Source organism: Balaenoptera physalus (genome assembly GCF_965194825.1).
Source record: "Balaenoptera physalus genome assembly, chromosome: 1".
In the NCBI taxonomy this organism is placed as follows: Eukaryota; Metazoa; Chordata; class Mammalia; order Artiodactyla; family Balaenopteridae; genus Balaenoptera; species Balaenoptera physalus.
Genome location: NC_138882.1, coordinates 97,621,311 through 97,641,855, shown reverse-complemented (window position 1 = coordinate 97,641,855; position 20,545 = coordinate 97,621,311). Strand labels below are relative to the sequence as shown.

At 42.2% G+C, this 20,545-nt stretch overlaps 1 long non-coding RNA gene across 1 annotated transcript; it reads left to right on the top strand.

Annotated features, from left to right (window-relative positions):
- Window positions 1–1,579: 1,579 nt before the first annotated feature.
- On the top strand, window positions 1,580–18,534 carry LOC309660272. The gene is made up of 2 exons (XR_014263314.1): window positions 1,580–18,409; window positions 18,448–18,534. It is a non-coding gene; the product is annotated as an uncharacterized lncRNA (long non-coding RNA).
- The last annotated feature ends 2,011 nt before the right edge of the window (window positions 18,535–20,545 follow it).

Genomic DNA, 20,545 nt, shown 5'->3' with positions numbered 1-20,545 from the left:
CTTCGCTCACATCTTTCAAGCCCAGCTCAAATCTAATCTACTCCTTGAAACTTTCCTTGACTTCTCCAGGCAGGGTTTGTGGCTCAGTCTGTGCTCTCCTAGCACCTGAGAATCCAGTAATGTATCCCCTTGACATCCTAGGAGACAAGATTCGTGGTTTCAGCTGTTCCTCCCAAATCCTAAAGGTCCACCACTTGCACTGACTTCTCATTTTACTGAGACACAAATTTGATTCCAGCCAGTTATGAAATCCCTACAGAGGAGGGACTGGAGGTAGGTAGGGGCTAGGTGAACTCATCATCTCAGCCTTCATAGCCCAACTCAGCTTGCTTGGTCTCTACTTGTTATAAAAGCTTTTTTTTCCCTTTAAGAAGAATTGACTGCCCGATAAAAAGCTATCACCTTGTGGTGGAAATGATGAGTGAGTGAAGCAGTCCAAAAAAGCGATGGTTCTTAGCCAGAAAATAGCTTTATAAATTAATCTTTTATTAAGAATCTGGGTTTAAGACTGTGCACCTGGTGTTTCGTGAATGTGGCTGGGGCAGCAGAGGGAGGTGAGTGGAGGCCACATCCAGTCCCTCCACCTTCCTTCAATACTTTGTTTTTAAACATTGGATTTTTATTTGAAAAAGAAGTTTGGTTTTGCATTTAAAAATGACAGGATTGGGACTTCCTTGGTGGCACAGTGGTTAAGAATCCGCCTGCCAATGCAGGGGACACAGGTTCGAGCCCTGGTCCACGAAGATCCCACATGCCATGGAGCAACTAAGCCTGTGCACCACAACTACTGAGCCTGCACCCTAGAGCCCAAGAGCCACAACTACTGAGCCTGCGTACCACAACTACTGAAGCTCATGTACCTAGAGCCCATGCTCCACAACTAGAGAAGCCACCGCAATGAGAAGTCCATGCACCACAAAGAAGAGTAGCCCCTGCTCACCGCAAGTGGAGAAAGCCCCCGCACAGCAACAAAGACCCAACACAGTCAAAAATAAATAAATTTATTTTTTTAAAATGACAACATTGGGGGACCTTCAAGATGGTGGAGGAGTAAGACGTGGAGATCACCTTCCTCCCCACAAATACATCAAAAATACATCTACATGTGGAACAACCCCTACAGAACACCTACTGGACCCTGGCAGAAGACCTCAGACATCCCAAAAGGCAAGAAACTCCACACATACCTTGGTAGGGCAAAAGAAAAAAGAAAAAACAGAGACAAAAGAATAGGGACGGGACCTGCACCTCTGGGAGGGAGCTGTGAAGGAGGAAAAGTTTCCACACACTAGGAAGCCCCTTCACTGGCGGAGACGGGGGTGTGGGTGGGGGGAAGCTTCAGAGCCACGGAGGAGAGCGCAGCAACAGGAGTGCAGAGGGCAAAGCGGAGAGATTCCCACACAGAGGATTGGTGCCGACCAGCACTCACCAACCTGAGAGGATTGTCTGCTCACCTGCCAGGACAGGTGGGGGCTGGGAGCTGAGGCTCAGGCTTCAGAGGTGAGACCCCAGGGAGAGGACTGAGGTTGGCTGCATGAACACAGCCTGAAGGGGGCTAGTGTACCACAGCTAGTCGGAAGGGAGTCCGGGAAAAAGTCTGGAACTGCCTAAGAGTCAAGAGACCATTGTTTCGGGGTGCGCAAGGAGACGGGATTCAGAGCACTGCCTAAAACGAACTTAAGAGATGGGCGTGAACCTCGGCTATCAGCGTGGACACCAGAGACGGGCATGAAACGCTAAGGCGGCTGCTGCAGCCACCAAGAATCCTGTGTGCAAGCACAGGTCACTATCCACACCTCCCCTCCCGGGAGACTGTGCAGCAGGCCAGGGTCCTGTGATTTAGGGACAACTTCCCCGGGAGAACACACAACGTGCCTCAGGCTGTTGCAACGTCATGCTGGCCTCTGCCGCTGCAGGCTCGTCCCACATTCCATACCCCTCCCTCCCCTCAGCCTGAGTGAGCCAGAGCCCCCTAATCAGCTGCTCCTTTAACCCCATCCTGTGTGGGCGAAGAACAGACGCCAGAGGGCAACCTACATGCAAAGGCAGGGCCAAATCCAAAGCTGAACCCCAGGAGCTGTGCAAACAAAGAAGAGAAAGGGAAATCTCTGCTTGCAGCCTCAGAAGCAGCGGATTAAGTCTCCACGATCAACTAACTGGATGTACCCTGCATCTGTGGAATACCCAAAGAGACAACAAATCATCCCAAAATTGAGGCGGTGGACTTTGGGAGCAACTGTAGACTTGGGGTTTGCTAGTTGCATCTAATTAGTTTCTGGTTTTATGTTTATCTTAGTTTAGTATTTAGAGCTTATTATCATTGGTAGATTTGTTTATTGATTTGGTTGCTCTCTTCCGTTTTTATATATTTTTTTCCTTTTTCTTTTTTTGTGAGTGTGTATGTGTATACTTCTTTGTGTGATTTTGTCTGTATAGATTTGCTTTTACCATTTGTCCTAGGGTTCTGTCTGTCTAGGATTTTTTTGTTTTGTTTTTTTGGGTTTTTTGGTAAAGTTTTTAGCGCTTGTTATCATTGGTGGATTTGTTTATTGGCTGGGTTGCTCTCTTCTTTCTTTCTTTATTACTTTTTTATTTTTTTATTTTAATTTTTTTTATTTTATTTTTTCTTTCTTCCTTTCTATTTTTTTCTCCCTTTTCTTCCGAGCTGTGTGGCTGACAGGGTCTTGGTGTTCCAACCAGCTGTCAGGCCTGAGCCTCTGAGGTAGGAGACCCAAGTTCAGGATACTGGTCCACCAGAGACCTCCTGGCCCCACGTAATATCAATTGGCTAGAGCTCTCCCAGAGATCTCTGTCTCAACGCTAAGACCCAGCTCCACTCAATGACCACCAAGCTACACTGCTTGACACCCTATGCCAAACAACTAGCAAGACAGGAACACAAAAACACCAATTAGCAGAGAGGTTGCCTAAAATCATAATAAGGTCACAGACACCCTAAAACACACCACCGGACACGGTCCTGCCCATCAAAAAGACAAGATCCAGGTTCATCGACCAGAACACAGGCACCAGTCCCCTCCACCAGGAAGCCTACACAACCCACTGAACCAACCTTACCCACTGGGGGAAGACACCAAAAGCAATGGGAACAACGAACCTGCAGCCTGCGAAAAGGCGACCCCAAACACAGTAAGTTAAGCAAAATGAGAAGACAGAGAAATATGCAGCAGATGAAGGAGCAAGGTAAAAACCCACCAGACCAAACAAATGAAGAGGAAAGAGGTAGTCTACGTGAAAAAGAATTCAGAGTAATGATAGTAAAGATGATCCAAAATCTTGGAAATAGAATGGAGAAAATACAAGAAAGTTTCAACAAGGAAGTAGAAGAACTAAAGAACAAACAAAGAATGATGAAAAAAACAATAAATGAAATTAAAAATTCTCTAGAAAGAATCAATAGCAGAATAACTGAGGCAGAAGAACGGATAAATGGGGCTTCCCTGGTGGCGCAGTGGTTGAGAGTCTGCCTGCTAATGCAGGGGACACGCGTTGAAGCCCTGGTCTGGGAAGATCCCACATGCCACGGAGCAACTAGGCCCGTGAATCACAACTACTGAGCCTGCGCGTCTGGAGCTTGTGCTCCGCAACAAGAGAGGTCGCGAAAATGAGAGGCCCGCGCACCGCGATGAAGAGTGGCCCCTGCTCGCTGCAACTAGAGAAAGCCCTCGCACAGAAACGAAGACCCAACACAGCCAAAAATAAATAAATAAATAAATTTTTTAAAAAAAGAACGGATAAGTGACCTAAAAGATAAAATAGTGGAAATAACTACTGCAGAGCAGAATAAAGAAAAAAGAATGAAAAGAACTGAGGACAATCTCAGAGACCTCTGGGACAACATTAAATGCACCAACATTCGAATTACAGGGGTCCCAGAAGGAGAAGAGAAAAGGAAAGGAACTGAGAAAATATTTGAAGAGATTATAGTTGAAAACTTCCTTAATATAGGAAAGGAAATAGTCAATCAAGTCCAGGAAGCACAGAGAGTAACATACAGGATAAATCCAAGGAAAAACATGCCAAGAAACATTAATCAAACTACCAAAAATTAAATACAAAGAAAAAATATTAAAAGCAGCAAGGGAAAAGCAACAAATAACATACCAGGGAATCCCCATAAGGTTAACAGCTGATCTTTCAGCAGAAACTCTGCAAGCCAGAAGGGAGTGGCAGGACATATTTAACGGGATGAAAGGGAAAAAACTGCAACCAATATTACTCTACCCAGCAAGGATCTCATTCAGATTCAATGGAGAAATTAAAAGCTTTACAGACAAGCAAAAGCTAAGAGAATTCAGCCCCACCAAACCAGCTTTACAACAAAGGCTAAAGGTACTTCTCCAGGAAGGAAACACAAAAGAAAGAAAAGACCTACAATAACAAGCCCAAAACAATTAAGAAAATGGGAAGAGGAACATACATATTGATAACTACCTTAAATGTAAATGGATTACATGCTCCAACCAAAAGACATAGACTGGCTGAATAGATACAAAAACAAGACCCATATATATGCTGCCTACAAGAGACCCATTTCAGACCTAGGGGCACATACAGACTGAAAGTGAGGGGACGGAAAAAGATATTCCATGCAAATGGAAATCAAAAGAAAGCTGGAGTAACAATTCTCATATCAGACAAAATAGACTTTAAAATAAAGACTATTACAAGAGACAAAGAAGAACACTACATAATGATCAAGGGATCAATCCAAGAAGAAGATATAACAATTGTAAATATTTATGCACCCAACATAGGAGCACCTCAATACATAAGGCAAATGCTAACAGCAATAAAAGGGGAAATAGACAGAAACACAATCATAGTAGGGGACTTTAACACCCCACTTTCACAAATGGACAGATCATTCAAAATGAAAATAAATAAGGAAACACAAGCTTTAAATGACACGTGAATCAAGATGGACTTAATTGATATTTAGAGGACATTCCATCCAAAACCAACAGAATACACTTTCTTCTCAAGTGCTCGTGGAACATTCACCAGGATAGATCATATCTTGGGTCACAAATCAAGCCTTGGTAAATTTAAGGAAATTGAAATTGTATCAAGTATCTTTTCCAACCACAACGCTATGAGACTAGATATCAATTACAGGACAAAAACTGTAAAAAATACAAACACATGGAGGCTAAACAATACACTACTTAATAACCAAGAGATCACTGAAGATATCAAAGAGGAAATCAAAAACTACCTAGAAACAAATCACAATGAAAACACAACGACCCAAAACCTTGGGATGCGACAAAAGCAGTTCTAAGAGGGACGTTTACAGCAATACAATCCTACCTCAAGAAATAAGAAAAATCTCAAATCAACAACCTAAACTTACACCTAAAGCAATTAGAGAAAGAAGACCAAAAAAACCCCAAAGTTAGCAGAAGGAAAGAAATCATAAAAATCAGATCAGAAATAAATGAAAAAGAAATGAAGGACATGACAGCAAAGATCAATAAAACTAAAGGCTGGTTCTTTGAGAAGATAAACAAAATTGATAAACCATTAGCCAGACTCATCAAGAAAAAAAGGGATAAGACTCAAATCAACAGAAGTAGAAATGAAAAAGAAGTAACAACTGACACTGCAGAAATACAAAGGATCATGAGAGATTACTACAAGCAGCTATATGCCAATAAAATGGACAACCTGGAAGAAATGGACAAATTCTTAGAAAAGCACAACCCTCTGAGACTAAACGAGGAAGAAATAGAAAATGTAAACAGACCAATCACAAGCACTGAAATTGAGACTGTGATTAAAAATCTTCCAACAAACAAAAGCTCAGGACCAGATGGCTTCACAGGCAAATTCTATCAAACATTTAGAGAAGAGCTAACACCTATCCTTCTCAAACTCTTCCAAAATATAGCAGAGGATGGAACACTCCCAAACTCATTCTATGAGGCCACCATCACCCTGATACCAAAACCAGACAAAGATGTCACAGAGAAAGAAAACTACAGGCCAATATCACTGATGAACATAGATGCAAAAGACCTCAACAAAATACTAGCAAACAGAATCCAGCAGCACATTAAAAGGATCATACACCATGATCAAGTGGTGTTTATCCTAGGAATGCAAGGATTCTTCAATATATGCAAATCAATCAATGTGATACACCATATTAACTAACTGAAGGATAAAAACCTTATGATCATCTCAGTAGATGCAGAAAAAGCTTTTGACAAAATTCAACGTCCATTTATGATAAAAACCCTCCAGAAAGTAGGCATAGAGGGAACTTATTTCAACATAATAAAGGCCATACATGACAAACCCACAGCCAACATTGTTCTCAATGGTAAAAAACTGAAACCATTTCCACTAAGATCAGGAACAAGCAAGGTTGCCCACTCTCACCACTATTATTCAACATAGTTTTGGGAGTTTTAGCCACAACAATCAGAGAAGAAAAAAAAATAAAAGGAATACAAATTGGAAAAGAAGTAAAACTGTCACTGTTTGCAGATGACATGATACTATACATAGAGAATCCTAAAGATGCTACCAGAAAACTACTAGAACTAATCAATGAATTTAGGAAAGTAGCAGGATACAAAATTAATGCACAGAAATCTCTTGCATTCTTATACACAAATGATGAAAAACCTGAAAGAGAAATTAAGGAAATTCTCCCATTTGCCATTGCAACAAAAAGAATAAAATACCTAGGAATAAACCTACCTAAGGAGACAAAAGACCTGTATGCAGAAAACTATAAGACAATGATGAAAGAAATTAAAGATGATGCAAACAGATGGCGAGATATACCATGTTCTTGCATTGGAAGAATCAACATTGTGAAAATGACTACACTACCCAAAGCAATCTACAGATTCAGTGTAATCCCTATCAAACTTCCAATGGCTTTTTTCACAGAACTAGAACAAAAAATTTCACAATTTGTATGGAAACACAAAAGACCCCGAATAGCCAAAGCAATCTTGAGAAAGAAAAACGGAGCTGGAGGAATCAGGCTCCCTGACTTCAGACTATACTACAAAGCTACAGTAATCAAGACAGTATGGTACTGGCACAAAAACAGAAATATAGATCAATGGTACAGCCCAGAGATAAATAGAGAGCCCAGAGATAAACCCACACACATATGGTCACCTTATCTTTGATAAAGGAGGCAAGAATATACAACGGAGAAAAGACAGCCTCTTCAATAAGTGGTGCTGGGAAAACTGGACAGCTACATGTAAAAGAATGAAATTAGAACACTCCCTAACACCATACACAAAAATAAACTCAAAATGGATTAAAGACCTAAGTGTAAGGCCAGACACTATAAAACTCTTAGAGGAAAACATAGGCAGAACACTCTATGATGTAAATCACAACAAGATCCTTTTTGACCCACCTCCTAGAGTAATGGAAATAAAAAACAAAAATAAACAAATGGGACCTAATGAAGCAAAAGCTTTTGCACAGCAAAGGAAAACATAAACAAGATGAAAAGACAACCCTCAGAATGGGAGAACGTATTTGCAAACAAAGCAACTGACAAAGGATTAATCTCCAAAATATACAAGCAGCACATGCAGCTCAATATCAAAAAAACAATCTAATCCAAAAATGGGCAGAAGACCTAAATAGACATTTCTCCAAAGAAGATATACAGATTGCCAACAAACATATGAAAGGATGCTCAACATCACTAATTATTAGAGAAATGCAAATCAAAACTACAATGAGGTATCACTTCACACCAGTCAGAATGGCCATCATGAAAAAATCCACAAACAATAAATGCTGGAGAGGGTGTGGAGAAAAGGGAACCCTCTTGCACTGTTGGTGAGAATGTAAATGGATACAACCACTATGGAGAACAGTATGGAGGTTCCTTAAAAAACTAAAAATAGAACTACCACATGACCCAGCAATCCCACTACTGGGCATATACCCTGAGAAAACCATAATTCAAAAAGAGTCATGTACCAAAATGTTCATTGCAGCTCTATTTACAATAGCCAGGACATGGAAGCAACCTAGGTGTCCGTCATCAGATGAATGGATAAAGAAGATGTGGCACATATATACAATGGAATATTACTCAGCCATCAAAAGAAATGAAATTGAGTTATTTGTAGTGAGGTGGATGGACCTAGAGACTGTCATACAGAGTGAAGTAAGTCAGAAAGAGAAAAACAAATACCATATGCTAACACATATATATGGAATCTGAAAAAAAAAAAAGATGGTTCTGAAGAATCTAGGGACAGGACAGGAATAAAGACGCAGACGTAGAGAATGGACTTGAAAACATGGGGAGGAGGAAGGGTAAGCTGGGACGAAGTGAGAGAGTGGCATGGACATATATACACTACCAAATGTAAAATCGATAGCTAGTGGGAAGCAGCCGCATAGCACAGAGAGATCAGCTCGGTGCTTTTCGTCCACCTAGAGGGGTGAGATTAAGAGGGTGGGAGGGAGACACCAGAGGGAGGAGATTTAGAGATATATGTATATGTATAGCTGATTCACTTTGTTATACAGCAGAAACTGACACACCATTGTAAAGCAATTATACTCCAATAAAGATGTTAAAAAATAAAATCTTAGCTGTACTTTACAGCAGTTTATGGGGAGAAGTTATACACTACAGTGGCATTAACAGGATCGGAAATTTGAAAAGGCTTTGGGCCTTGCCCCTCAATAATGTCAAAAGCTCCCAGTAGCTCTAGTGAGTACTCATCACATTGCATTATAATTATGAGTCTAGACTCTAGAGCTAGATTGTCTGGGCTCAAATATCAGTTCAATTCATAGCTGGGCGGGTGACCTTGAACAGGTTGCTCAACCTCTGGGTCCCTCAATTTCGTCATCTTTAAAATGGCAAGTAAAACAGTGCCTGCCTAATAGAGTTGATTTAAATGATTCAATATGGCAGTACATAAAAAGCACTTAAGTCAGTGTCTGGCCCATCAAAAAGTGCTCAATAAATGTTAGTAGTTAGTCTGAGGATTTCCTCTGGGGCAGAGTTTATTAGGGACCTTTTCAAAATTTTCTAGTTCTCCAGTGGCTCATAGAGTTCTTGGCACATGGTGTGTGTTCAATAAGAGTTAAAAGAATGGGTGAATGACTCAGCAAGTGAATGAGTTATGGCTCTGCCACTTTGTTCCTAAAGCCAAAATTCCGTCTGGTATAATGGAGGCGTTTGGCTTGGCTTATCTGGTATCCAGACAGCACTAATGTGGTCAACGTCCCCACCACTGTCACTTTCTCCTTTGCTGTCAATTTGTAACTATGAGAATCATGGTGTTGTGACTGGGAAGGGGCAAGAGGAACAGAAAGGATGGTGGAGGATCATAGCTGTTCCCCATTTGGCCATCATGGTAGAAAGATGATGCCTAGAATCAGACAAAAGTCAACTAGAGCAGAGCTGCCTTGGGATTCAGCTGGCACCCTTGCCCCCCTAGAGTTTATTCTCAACCCAGCACCCCGAGTGACCCTATTAAAACCTAAATTAAATCATGTCACATGCCTGTACAAAACCCGCCAATGGCTCCTCATCTTATTTGGAATAAAACCCAAAACTATCACAATGGCCTACAAGGCCCTACATGCGCCAACCTGTGCTCTCTCTCCTGTCTCATCTCCTACCTTGCTCCTCTCTGCACACTGCACTCCAGGCTTCTTGCCGGACACTGACCTTCTGGCAGTCCTTCAAACACACCCAGAAGACCCCTGCTTGTGGTCTTTGCACTCTCTGTTCCCTCTGCCTGGTATGCTTTTCCCCAGCAATTCATGGTTCACTCTATCACTTCATTTAGGCCTCAGCTCAAATGCCACCTCCTCAGAGAAGCCTTCTTTGTCAACCTGTCTAAAACACATGAGGGCGGGGACTTCGTCTGTTTGATGCATTTCTCTATCCCCAACACTTTGTCGGGTGCCTAGCACATAGTACTCAATAAATACTTACTGACTATTAGGTGAAGAAAACCCCAGGAATCCACCTGCTTTCGGCTTCTGTTTCCCTCCCAGGGCTGGGTCCTCCCCACGTGGAAGCTTCTCCCCGTAGTGGGCTGTCTGTGTCCAAAGACGGTTCCTGCACCCCCAGGAGAATAAGGTGGATTCAAGTGTATTATTGGAACAAGAGGGAGCTGCTCGTTGGTGCGGAGACTCAGGGGTCTCTGGCTTGACAAAATGAATTCGCCTTTGCTGGTGTTTTTCAAGAAAAGATACAAAGTATAAGGTGTTAAAGAGACAGAAGTACTGATTATCGTGACCCATTACATCTAAAGTAATGGAGGGGGACAGAGACTGAAAAGAGAAAGAGAAGGAAAGACCTGAATCATTGGTGATGTTCTCCCTGGGGCAGGACTCAAGAATATGCATTTTAATAAGTCCCCTGAGTGATTCTTAAGTAACCAGCTTAAGACAGGTCTTTAGAAAGGCTTTTGGAGATTTAGTAAAGTATAAGGCCATACATTACGTGAGAAAGGCATGGGCCATCACAGCCAAGTAGACCTGGGTTCAAACACTGCCATCACTACTTATCATCTGTGTAACCCTCTGCTATTATTTAACGTCTCAGAACCCATTTCTAGTTAGAGTTTATAGTGACATCTATCCTATTGCACTGTTGTGATGATTAAATCTCAACACATGTAATGTTCCTGGAACATAGTAGATACTTAATAGGTAGTAGTTTATTACTGTTGTTTTTTATGGTCTCTGTTTTCTGAGTGCTTACAACCTCCCTACAATGTTGTATTGATATTCTTACCCCTCTACTACGTGACCTCACAGAGGTGAAAACATATAGTAAAAAGGGCCAGTTCTTCTGCATATAGCAAAGTCTTCAGCCCATACCTTCCCTAGAATTCTTCTTCCCTCCTCTAGCATAGCTCAAGGAGCATATTTTTGCTTTTACCCATTAACCATTAATAATCCTTATATTTTTAGTCTTCACTCTACCAAGGCTGTCACATATATTTCAGGACAAAAGCTTGAGAAGGACGTGGAACAGACCCCATGGTCACTCACCCACAGATGTCTGGCAAGCGCCCTGTGTGCATGTCTAGGATGTGGGTATGCTTGGACTTAGAACTCCCCACCGCTGTGCACTCTCCACTAGGCTACATTCACCATCATCAAGACCTCCTACCTTTGAGGGCAAAGAGGAAAAAGAGGCAGGGAGTATCTCTCTCCTGTTGCTTCCTGCCCCTCCTGCTTCCTGCCCCTCCCCTCTGGAGTACTGGTTGGAGAATGAGAGGGCAGCCAGAGTTGCTCTCCTAGCTTGGCTGCACAGACTGTAAGGACGGTCTTGAAGAGCCTCTCCCATCCATATCAGAGGCTGGCTAGCGTCTGTCTTCCGGTTCTACTCAAGGCTGCCAGCCTTCTGCAACTCCACACTCCCACCTGCTGGACGCTGCCTTGCGCGGATCCTGACTATCTGGGCTGGACTACTGTTTTCCGTGAATCCCCTACGCCACCCGCCCCTCACCAGGGCTTCAGCCACAGAACAGGCTGAAATGGGGGAAGCGCCCCTATACCTTTCCCAGTCTTACTGTAAATCTTAATCTATGATATTGCGTGAACTCTTTACTCTCTCTAAACTTCAATCTCTCCCAGGTTGTAACCAGAGGAAGATTCAGCCCTGACTTTCCTGCCCTCCCAGCGTGAAATGGACTGGAATAAGACACCCACTCTGCCAGATGGAAAGAACTGGGGCTTTGGAGAGGAAACTGCTATAAATTTGAGAACTAGGGGGATAAAAGCAGCAGCATTCTCAGTCAACAAATGAAGAAACTAAGTCCCAGAGAATCAAAGTAAGCAGCTGCAGGGAACAGACTTTATTTATTCATTCATTTATTCAATTACTCAGTCAGATATATTAGTTGAACCCCTACAGTGTGCCTGGTACTGTGATACATGGATGAGAAATCCGTTGTTGGACTTTAAGTCCCTTTGCTGGGTCACTCATTACCTTTCTCCTCTCCAACTCCTTGTCACAGTTTTCGTTCTGAATGTTTTTCCCTGTGCTCTTGGTAACACTCATTCCACTAAAAACAAATTCTACATCCAAAACACCCTCCAAGAACTTTCACTATATCCTCCCCCTCACTGTAACTAAAACCTGGCCTTGCCCCAAGGACACTGGTTCCCTTGCAGCCCTCTTGTGTGGAGGCCGCTACCCCTCCCACATGAGTTCCATTTTCCAGCCAAGAAGGGTACACTGGGGTCAGCACTCTCCCAGATCCTGCCCCCCACCCTCACTGGCAGTTTCACAATATGGCTTTTCTACCCTCATTTAAAGCCCTCCTCAAACTGAATGGTTCATTGCGCACTACCTCTTCCTTTGCTGTCACTGACCCTGGCCCACACCAGCTGAGGACTGTCTCCACTTACCCTTACACATTAACTCCCACCATGGTCCTGAGACAACTCGCTGACACCAACCCATTTGACACGCTAACCTCCCCCTAATTTTATTCTGATTACTTCAAATAACCTTCTATGCTGCTTTCAGCCACACTTTTCAAGGCCACACTTGGACCATTACTAGCATTGCTCTATCTCTCAAAAATTAAACTTCAACATCCCACTTGGACCACAATCGCTCCAGCTCTATTCTATTCTTCCCACTTCGCCACTCCCTGACCTCACTGAGTTCCAGCACTTTAACCTCTTTATTGCCTCACAGTTTATCTTCCTTCCTCCCTCAACCCCAGGGCTCAGTCCTTGGAAAACCAAGCTAGACCTCTGGTCAATAAGCTGAATGACTTCTTGTCAGCCTCGTCAGCACACTTGCTCCCTTTTCCTTCTACTCCCAAGCTCTGGAAAGCCCTGACCCCAAGTCAGTCCTACAACTGCCTGCTCTGCCCTTAAGCCTGGACTTCTGGGTCCTGCTGGAGAAAACTGTCTACTCTGGCACACTTTGGTCTTCTGAAAGGTTCTTCAAGGGCTATTACAAATCTGCCTCACTCTCCCCAAGGCCTCAGCAGATAGCCTGTCCTCGTACTTCACTGAGAAAAGTAAAGCCAAGGGGCTTCCCTGGTGGCACAGTGGTTGAGAATCTGCCTGCCAATGCAGGGGACACGGGTTCGAGCCCTGGTCCAGGAGGATCCCACATGCCGCGGAGCAACTAGGCCCGTGAGCCACAGCTACTGAGCCTGCGCGTCTGGAGCCTGTGCTCCGCAACAAGAGAGGCCACTATAGTGAGAGGCCCGCGCACCGCAATGAAGAGTGGCCCCCGCTCGCCGCAACTAGAGAAAGCCCTCGCACAGAAACGAAGACCCAACACCGCCATAAATAAATAAATAAATCTATAAAAAAGAAGTAAAGCCAAGAACTCCCTCAGCGTCTCATCCTCCTTCTCTCATAAACACATTCTGACTACCCACCACGTATCCTTCCTTATGGTCTCCAGGCTCAAAGGATGCTCCTCTCCTTGTTCAGAGTCAGCCTTTCCACCTGGGCCTAAATTATCTTCTGTGTCCTCCCCACCTCTGAAATTTCTATTCCCTTCTTTTTTCAGTGTATCAGTCAGGGTCCACTAAGGAGACAGAATACAAACCCGAATTGGAACAGAGGGATTTTAATATAAATAATTATTAACTATAACAGGGGATTACCCTCTAAGGAGAAAGAAAGAACTCAATGAGATACACAAATACCCGATATAGGGAGCAGCCAATACCTCTAGGACTGAGACAGAAGAGGCCCCACCCCCTCGGCTGATATCTAACCTGTGTTGGAAAAGGTGAGGCCTTGACCCACTGGACAGCAGAGATGTTGTGCCAACAGAACTCACCAAGAAGCCACCCTCTAAGGTACCTGAAAAAGCCTTCTGCATGGAAGGTCTGTGCCACAGAGCTTGCAAGGCCACCATGCACTGCCCAGGAAGCCATCTGGAGTGCCAAAGGACCTCCTTGAGGTGCTGTCCTGCAGAGCTTCCTAGGAAAATACCTGTTAGGATGGTGGATTAGAAAGCCACACTCTGGTATGCTGGGAGAAGGTGCCCACAGGGAGAAGCCATCTGCTGCTGGCCACCATGTGTGTTGCTGGTTACCACACTTGCAGCTGGCCACCACGAGCTGCTGGTGCTCGGCTGCAAGAGCCTGCCAAGAGGACACACGGGAACCAGGAAGAGAAGCTCTTTCCTCCCAGTATCTCTTCAGTGCCCTCCACTGACAAAGCTTAACCTTGTGCCAGCTGGCAAAGAAGAAATGTAAACAGGGTCCAGCTCCATTTCCACAGAACAGGCAATGAAGAGTGTACTTGGAGCAGAGAGGCAATACATTGAAAAGTGACTTAGTATCTTCCACTTCCCTTTCTTTACCAGCTTCTTTCACTCAGCCTATGAATATGTGCAAGTACTACCAATTAAACACACACACACACACACACACACACACACACACACACACACATCTCCAGTCCCTATGCTCCCCACTAGGTATGACAATCCTTCTCATTTCCTTTTAAGTGAAGCTTCTGGAAAATATAGTCCTCACTTGTTTTCTCTCTTCCATATTCCTGTCACTCCTTTTTCTACTTTAACCTGGCTCCAACTACCACTATCCACATAAATTTCTAGAGACAATCTCATCAGTGAAACTCAAAACATAATTTTTATCCTTATCTTTTTTATTTAACATCTAAGCACTTTAGGCTGATAACAACTTCTCTCTCTTTCCTTGGATTCTGTGACATTCCTTGTAGTTGATTGCATTATTTGCTCAAAATTTTCTCCTCTTCCAGTTTTGCCATGGTTCACTGTGGGCAGAGCGTATTTCCCTGCCCCTATTTACTTTCGGCTTGGCTATGGGACTTGCATTGGCCAATGACATGTAAATTGAACTGAAAATTGGTCAGTTCCAAAAAGAGACTTTTCTACTTGCACTCTTGCACTCCAGCCCTCAGCCATACAAAGCAAATGCCCAAGGCAGCCACTTCATCAACCTGAGTCCAGAATGAGAAACACATGGAGTAAACCTGAACACAATCCACAGCCTGGATCTGAGCTGCCAGAACTTAAGGAAAAGAAAACACCTGCAAGGAGTAGGGGCGGAAATCCTCAGGGTTCATCTCCCAACAAGAGTGGAAAACTTCCTAATTTACAGGTCATCAGGTAGAATATTCAGACGGGTATTGCTTCAGTAGTAGGCAATATTAGTCATAGATGAAAAACAGTTCTGGTCATGCCTAACAAAGCAAGCCTCAAAAGGACCAAATAGTTTCCAAATAACTTAACTACATTACAGAATAAAGCTCAAGTTATACTTATAGGAATACAAAAACATCCAGCACCCAAGAAGGTAAAATACATAATGTCTGGAATCCAATAAAAAATTATGATACAAATAAGCAGGAAAATTCAATCCATAAAGAAGAGAAAAATTCATCAATGAAAACTGACCTAGAAATGACATAGATAATAGAATTAGTAGACAAAGACATGATAACAGTTACTAAAACCATATTCCATACATCAAGAAGGTAAAGGAAAGATTAAGCATGTTAAGTGAAAACATGAAAGATATAAAAGACTCAAATAGAACTCATAAAGATAAAAATGAAAATATTTGAGATGAATAACAGCATATTAGATACTAAAAAATAAAAGATTAGTGAAGTTCAAGACATAGCAACAGAAAATTATACACAATAAAACACAAAAAGAAAAAAGACTAAAAAAAAAATTACCAGAGCATTAGTGAGACAACTTCAAATGACCTATTATATATGGAATTGGACCCCAAAGGAAAAAAAGACAGAGAAGAAGTCAGAAAAAATATGTGAAGAAATAATAACCAAAATTTTTCCAAAATTTATGAAAATCATAAGTGCACAGATACAAAAATCTCAATGAACCTCAAGCACAAGAGACATGAAAAGCCAAAACGCATCATAAAATTACATCAAAACATAAAGTGCTTAGGGATAAATTTAACAAAATATATACAAAATTCATACGTGGAAAACTAGAAAACATTACTGAGAGAAACTAAATACCTAAATAAATGGATTGAAAGGCACAATATCATTGTCAACTCTCTCCAAAATGATCAATAGATTCAACATAATTCCAATAAAAATTTCAGCAGTCTCTATTTTGTAGAAATTAACAAACTGATTTTAAAATTTACGTGGAAGTTCAAAGGACCTAGAATAGCCAAAACCATTTCTTATAAAGAAGCTGGAGGACATATATAACTTGACTTGAAGATTTATTATAAGTACTATAATCAATATAATGTGATATTGGAGTAAGGATAGGCAAATATACAAATGAAACTAAATAGACCAGAAATAGACCCAAAGAATGGCCAAGAAGCACATGACAAGATATTCAATCATTAGTCAACAGACAAGTGCAAATTAAAACCACTGTTATGTACTAACTACACATTTACTAGAATTGCTAAAAATTAAAACTAGTAACAATACCAACTGGGGTGAGAATACGGAGCATTTGGAAATCTCATATATAACTGATTAGAGTGTAAAATGATATAACCACTTTGGAAAGAAGTAAGCAATTTCTCTTAAACATACACTTAACATTTGACCATGAAAATATATATATACACAAAGACTTGTACACAAATGTTCATAGCACTTCATTCATAATAGTCCCAAACTAGAAATAACACAAACATCTACTAACAGATGAGTGGTAAACAAATCATGGTATATTCATACAGTGAAATTTTACTCAGAAATAAAGACACTGACCCATGCAGCAACACTAATGAAGCAAGATACAAAAGATTATATACTGTGTGATTACATTGATGTGAATTTCTAAAATAGTCTATGGTGATAGAAATCAGATCAGTGGTGGCTTGGAGCAGGGAGTGCAGGGGAATAACTGAGGAGGGGCACAAGGGAATCTTAATATGATGGCAATATTCTATATCTTGAATGGAGTGGAGGTTACATGGGTGTTTACATTTGTCAAAATTTCACCAGAACTCCCTGCAGGCTGCTGAGGTGGTAGCATCTAATTGTGACATATGTCTGGGAACTGTACACTCAAAATGGGTGCATTGGTTATATGTATTTTCCACCTTATTAGGTAGGTTTTTTTTAAAAGGAAATAGAAAAAAATCTAATTAAATTCATCCCTCTCTCCTGATTCTCTGCCTATATCTCTAAACAGTGCTTCTGAATCTTCTTTATGAACTCTTCACTTGGTTTGCCTTTGAAACATAGGGATTACCTCATGTTCCATCCTCCATGATTTTGTCTCTCATATAACCTTAGTTAGTTCCCTCATTGCTAATGGTATAACTACCACCTATTTGAGGGTCATTCTCAAATCTATATTTCTTGCAGAGACTTTTCCCCAGAGCTCCAGACAAGTATATCCAAATGCTTAATAAAAATCCTTTATCTTAAGCTCAACATGTTCAAAACTGAGATCAATTACTACACATAACCTCAAACCTGCCTTTTCTACTATATTCTCTTTTTTTATTTTATTGAAGTATAGTTGATTTACAATGTTATGTTCTACTATATTCTTCATATAAGTTGATACACTGTGACAGACACACAGTAAACACTGCATATATATTTGTTGAATGAATGAAAGATGGAATTATTAACAGTCAAAAACTCCTTCATTTCTCCCTCTCCTGTATTAATTAAGCACATGACCAACGTGTTTTGCCTAATCCTGCCTTTCCCTCCCTTTGGGAAGCTAGAAAGATATAACCTTCTTCTAGGCTGCCTGTGTGGCACTAAGCAAATTCTCACCCCTCTCGGGGGCTCAGAGACATAATATAAAAAGCATGGGTTTGGAATTAGATAGGGGCAGATTCAAATTCCTGCCTATTGTTGATATATCTTTAGCATGTTCTTTTTATTCTTTGAACTTCACTTTCCTTATCTATGAAGGAGAAAGACTAATATCTATATTCTAAGGTTGTTCTGAGTATTAAATGAAATGCAAGGTTACCATTGTGCACATAGGAAGTGTCACTATATGTTAGTGCATTCCCTTCCCCCTCCCCACTACCACCTCTACTCCCACCCCAGAAGGAGACGGAGGGAGAATGGAGTTGGTACACATCTCTGAATGGCACCTCCTCTGACTGACAGGCTTTATTTCAAGATAAGGAAAGCTGCTCTCCCCCTCCGCCTACCCTTGAGCGCCATTGTCACCAACAGAACTGCCTGCAATTGGTATTCCAGGAAGATGCAGCCAGCTGCAGAGGTGCTGTTACCTGATCATGCATCTGTCTGGGAAACTAGAAAAAGAGAGACTGTGTTTAAAAAGTATATTTTTCCCCTCCCCAGGTAAGCAGGAGAAATAATGGAATTCAAATTGGAATGAACATGAGATAAAACTCCTGCCCACCAGGTGTTTATCCCAGTTCATAAAAACAACTACTTTAAAGTAATGAAGAAAAGAAAAAAAAAAAAAAATACTTTAAGGTAATGAAGAAAAAAAAAAAAAAACTCCCTGTTGGGAAAGCAAATGGAACCACATGTTTCTGAAACAGTTTGAGAGAGAACAGCAAACTCAACGAGCAGACAGCAAATGCATGTCAAGCAGGGTCAGCACAGGCTGCCTTGCTCACAGACACTCCCCACAGACAAGGCTCCAGGAAAGGCTGGACCCCTTGAAATCATACCACCCATCATGAGAGCACATGCACCTTCTGTCAAGCCCACAGGCCTTGGCGGGATGTGGGAAGGCTCCCCTTTTATCCTGTACCCACACCCCAAGAATTCCACTCCATTTCTTTTTCTTTAATGCTGCCCTACCAACTCTGTTGCTTAGGACACTGTCCCCCCTGTTCTTCCTTTCCCTGTTGTCCCTAAAGATAAGCACACAGGCCTTTATGGTTGGAAGAGTTTGCTGCTAATCGCTAGAAGACAATGCACAGGGAGAAACAAAGCCGACAAAAATGAAGACGTTTATTTACCTAATGAGCCCTTGCATGTAAGGTGACCAAATGTCCCTGTTTGCACAGGACGGTCCTATTTTACACCTGTTGTCCTGATGTCGTGATTAATAGCATCCCTTTTACTCTCAAAATTATCCATGTGTGGTCATAGAGTAGAATAAGTATTTCTATTTACATGGCACTCACTTACTTTATGTGAAACATATAAACATTAACTTATTTAACCCTGAAAGCAATTCTATAAGGTAAAAAACATTTTTAAAATAATGAAGCCAAGGCATAGAGAGGTTGAGTAGCTTACCCAAGGTTACACAGAGAGTCAGTGTCTGAGCCAGGATTTCAATCAAGGCAGTCTGGCTTCAATGTCCTTGTTCTTAACCACCATGGTAGGCTAGCTATGACAAAGCTTTAAGAAATCACTTGCTCTTTCACTTAATAAATATTGTTCATGCCTTCTATGTGCAGACGCTATGCTACAAATTATGAATACAACCATGAACCAAGCAGAGTCCCTGCTCTCAAGGAGCTTTTAGTCAGGGGAGACACAGACACAAGTAAAAGGACAGGAAGTACAGGGTGCATTGAGAACAAATAGAATGGGGCAGGGCAGGGGGGGTCAAGCGGCATCTAATCTGGCCTTAAAAGATCACAGAAAGCTTCCTGGAGGAAGTGACATCTGAGAAGAGTCCTAAAGAAAGAGTAGTTAGCTGAGCTGGAAGGATGAAGAAAAGGCCGTGCAGGCAGAACAGCACATCAGAAGGTCCTGAGGCCAAAGAGATCATGATGAAGTAAGGGAATTCAAGTAGTTCAGTAAAGCTCTAGTACTGCCTGGGGCCAGGGCACTTGCAAAAGTTGGAGCTGAAAACTCAAGTAAGCAGAGGCCGGACCAAGAAGGGATGTCGCTGATATCCTCACGTTACACTTTATCCTGAAGTTAATGGGAAACGCATGACTCTCTAGGAACTTAAGCAGAGAAGTGACCTGATCGAATTTTCACTTTAGAAAAATCACTGTGGTCTCTGTGTAGAAACGAATTGAAGAGGGAAGAGCTGGAGTAGACACAGGACACCCAGACAGAAGGCCGTTGTCAGGATCCATAGGAGAGGGGAAAGTGGCTTGCACTAAGGTAGTGATAGGAAATGTGGAGAGATGGGGTGGATTAGGAAGGTAGAACAGGCAGGACTTGGTGATTGGCACGATGTGGTGAGTGGGAGGAAAGGAGAGTCATGGATGCCATGCAGCTGTCCTATCCTATCGGGGTCTGGAGCTCGAGTCATAGATTTATTTGAGAGTCATCCGAGCAGAGGCGGTAACTGAGCCGTTGGATTAGGTGGCTCACCCAGGGGAGAGTGTAAAGTGGGAAGAGAAAGAAATGGCCATAAGAAGAATGGGAAGGAGAGGCAGGAGACCGACTAAGAGAGGATGATATCATCATGGCCACCAAGAGAAGAAGGAAAAGGAGAGCAGTGTCTAAGGCTGCAGGGACCACAAGTTACAGCCCAGACACATCCGCATGGTTTATCAACAAGATGGTCATTGGAAACCTTAGGGGAGCAGTTGCACAGTGCAAGCGGGAGTGAGGCTACGAAGGGATGAGGACAGGATGGAAGGTGACGATGAGT